The following is a 3998-nucleotide window of genomic DNA, read 5'->3' on the forward strand; positions in this document are numbered from 1 at the left end:
TTTCCCGTTCTTCTCCTGTTGCCATCAAGTTCATTTTTTTCTGCACATAGGTGCTTTTTTGCCTCTCACTTATAACCCCACCATTTCTTTTTTTACCAGGTACCTCTGCAGTGAATATCAATATCAAATATAGTATTTTAACTTGAAATGCTCATCCCTAATTAGATTAGATTAGATTCAACTTTGTCATTACACATGTACAAGGCAACGAAGTGCAGTTTAGCATCTAACCAGAAGTGCAATAACAGCAGTGCAGATAATATTTGGTAAACTAATTTACCAATAGGTATGTATAATTGATATTTACAGTAAAATATGCTGGGTAATGTACAGTATACAACAGACTGGATTTAAATTGCAAGTAATGGATAAGGTATATTAAGCTTATAGAACACTAGTGCAATGGGATGGAATGAAATTAGATGAAATAGTGCAGAATAAGAAGATAAGTTACATGAGTAATAATTATGGGAAAAGATCTCATAATTAAGAGATGAGCACCTCCATTTTTTCCTACTGGTGAGCTTATGGGTACAAGTTAAATAATATTCATGATGGTGTGTAACATTCTGTCCCTGGTAGGCTAGTGGTTAAGGCGCAGCGCTCTCACCTCTACGGCCCGGGTTCGAGTCAGGGTTGCGTCAGGAAGGGCATCTGCCGTAAAACACGTGCCAAATGTCAACAAGCGAGTCATCAGTGTGATGATTCGCTGTGGCGACCCTTAAAGAGGAAAAGCCAAAAGTGACTTTCTTATGGTGTGTAACATTCTAATACAGCTACTCAACACTGTATTGATCGGAAATGCTGTACAACTAAAGGCTGTGTAGTGTCATCCGGGGACGTTACAAAGCATGTAGTTGTGAGTATTTATCAAGGACTGGGGGTTTAGCATTCTTAGATGGGTGGATTGCTAGTCCTAAATTACTACTCTGCTAATGGCTAGCTGCTATCATTAGCACTGAGCTGTGTAACACGCTGCTGTAATTAAATTACAAGCCTGGACAGGTAAACACATTAGATGCCAAAATTTGTAGCTAAACATGAGCAAAGTAGTTTCACTAAACAGTAACTCAATGTTATTCTCTATGAGCTCACCTTAAACAGTTTTCTCCATAAATAACTTAAGTGCAAGACAATCCCACAGACTGTAGTCAGTCATGGTAACGGGTCATTCGGTCAGAGTCACTGGCTCATCACACCTGTCTCTCCGTCACTAGCCAACTGAGAAGCATTATTGCAACCAAAACAAATAAATGAATGTCACTTTCAGCTTTTTCCCGTTTTTCGGGGTCACCACAGCGAATTGACTCGCATGTTGACATTTGGCACGTGTTTTACGCTGGATGTCCTTCCTGACGCAACCTGGATTCAAACCCAGGGCGCCGCAGCGAGAGCGCTGCGCCTTAACCACTAGCCTACCAGGGAAGGCCTATTGCAACCAAAACAAACCGAATGACAAAAAGTTTTGTTGTATTTTGTTGTTTAAAATGCTATTTTGATTTCAATTTATTTATATTTGACATCCAAAACATTTTGGTTGTAAAAAATTTTGGATTCCAGTACTAAAGTTTTGCTCTTAAATACATTTTCTTTGACTGTAGAAGAAAGTAAATTACCTTCATACGGGTGAAGTGGGAAGTTGTTTTCTGAGTGTTTTGTACACGGAGCTTTACTAATAAGTCAGAAGAGTCAACTAGCGGTGTGTCCAAATATTGTCATGTTCCCACATTATACATTTCATATGTAAGCGACATGTTCTCACTGTAGAGCCCTGCCGATGGTTTAACGTATTTATCTGCTCAATGTCAGTTTTTCTTTCATCAGATCAGTGACCTGTTCCTTTCTTTGTCCCTCCAGAGCTGGCACAGCAACATGTCTGTCAGGAGGAGGAGGAGGTTCTGGCTGACCAGCAGCTCTGGAACCAGGAGAGGAACTCCAGTCTGGACCAAGAGGACCCAGAGCCTCCACAGATTAAAGAGGAACAGGAGGAACTCTGCAGCAGTCAAGAGGGAGAGCAGCTAATCAGGAAGGAAGCCAGCATGGAGACTCAGGATCAGCTACTCACCGTAGCAATGTGGACACCTCTCCCCTGTCAGAGACTCACTGTAAATCTCACACACAGTCATTCTTATGTGACACCTGTGGAAAAGGTTTTCAGTGCAAATCTAAATTATATAGACATGTGATAATTCATACAGGTAAGAAACTGTATCTTTCCAACACCTGTGTGAACCGATTCAATGAAAGCTTGATACAGAACCATCACTTAAAAATCCATACAGGTGAAAAACCATATTCTTGCAAAATATGTGGGAACAGCTTCACATATAGAAGAAGCTTGTTGGTCCACATGAGAACCCACACTGGTGAGAAACATTTCCTGTGCAACACATGTGGGAACAGATTGAGTAGCAGGTCAGTGTTAAAACGTCACATGAGAATCCACACAGGTGAAAAACCATATTCCTGCAAAACATGTGGGAGAGCTTTCAGATTGAGTTGTGACTTGAATGTCCACATAAGAAGAGCTCACACTGGTGAGAAACTGTACCCCTGCAACACTAATGTGAAGAGTTTCAATCAGAGCTCAGTACTGACTCATTTAAAAACTCACACTAGTGAGAAGCCAAATATCTGCAACACCTGTGGGAAAAGATTTAGTTGTGCTTCAGTGTTAAAATGTCACATGAGAATCCACACAGGTGAAAAACCATATTCCTGCGACACATCAGAAGTTCTTCAGTGTTAAAATGTCATGTGAGAATTCACACAGGTGAAAAACCATATTCCTGCAAAACATGTGGGAGAGCTTTCAGACTGAGTGGTGACTTGAATGTCCACATAAGAAGAGCTCACACTGGTGAGAAACTGTACCCCTGCAACACTAATGTGAAGAGTTTCAATCAGAGCTCAGTACTGACTCATTTAAAAACTCACACTAGTGAGAAGCCAAATATCTGCAACACCTGTGGGAAAAGATTTAGTTGTGCTTCAGTGTTAAAATGTCACATGAGAATCCACACAGGTGAAAAACCATATTCCTGCGACACATACGGGAACAGATTTAGTACTTCTTCAGCGTTATGACGTCACATGAGAATCCACACAGGTGAAAAACCATATTCCTGCGAAACATGTGGGAACAGATTTAGTAGTTCTTCAGCATTAAAATGTCACATGAGAATCCACACAGGTGAAAAACCACATTCCTGCGAAACATGTGGGAACAGACTTAGTAGTTCTTCAGTGTTAAAACGTCACATGAGAATCCACACAGGTGAAAAACCATATTCCTGCGAAACATGTGGGAGAGCTTTCAGACTGAGTGGTGACTTGAAAATCCACATAAGAAGTGCCCACACTGGTGAGAAACCATACCCTTGCAATACCTGTTGGAAGCAGATTTTGTAGTGCTTCAGTTTTAAAACGTCACATGAGAATCCACACAGGTGAAAAACCATATTCCTGTGAAACATGTGGGAGAGCTTTCAGACTGAGTGGTGATTTGAAAATCCACATAAGAAGAGCCCACACTGGTGAGAAACCATACCCTTGCAATACCTGTGGGAACAGATTTTCTGACAGGTCATCTCTGAGCAAGCACATGAAAATCCACATAGAGGAGAGAATCTTACAGACTTCGTGGTGAATTGACAGTCCACATGAACAGAGCTCACACTGAAGAAAAACCACATCACCTGAGGAAAAAGAGCCTTGGATATGTGTTATTTGGGAAGGCACATACAGGCAAGTAGCATTTATTTGCAGAACATGTGAGAGAAGTTTCGGTTATACTGGTTCTGGACAAAACAGAAACTAACCCACAGACATGAAGAGACAAAACTGCAGCTCATGGGGGAAATGTTTTCTTTAGTCATATAGCTGGGGGGAAAAACAGCAGAGAATCAGTTTCCACAGGAAAAACCACCAAGAGGTGACCAACTGAATGAAATGCACTTTTTCAACGGGTACATCTCTGTAATTGAATGTATAAATGT

At 41.0% G+C, this 3998-nt stretch overlaps 1 pseudogene; it reads left to right on the forward strand.

The window, feature by feature from the left end:
* The first annotated feature begins 2016 nt into the window (after positions 1–2016).
* Positions 2017–3992, forward strand: LOC109953216 (zinc finger protein 271-like; annotated as a pseudogene).
* The last annotated feature ends 6 nt before the right edge of the window (positions 3993–3998 follow it).

The sequence above is a fragment of the Monopterus albus genome, unplaced genomic scaffold (genome assembly GCF_001952655.1).
Source record: "Monopterus albus unplaced genomic scaffold, M_albus_1.0 scaffold580.1, whole genome shotgun sequence".
Lineage (NCBI taxonomy): Eukaryota > Metazoa > Chordata > Actinopteri > Synbranchiformes > Synbranchidae > Monopterus > Monopterus albus.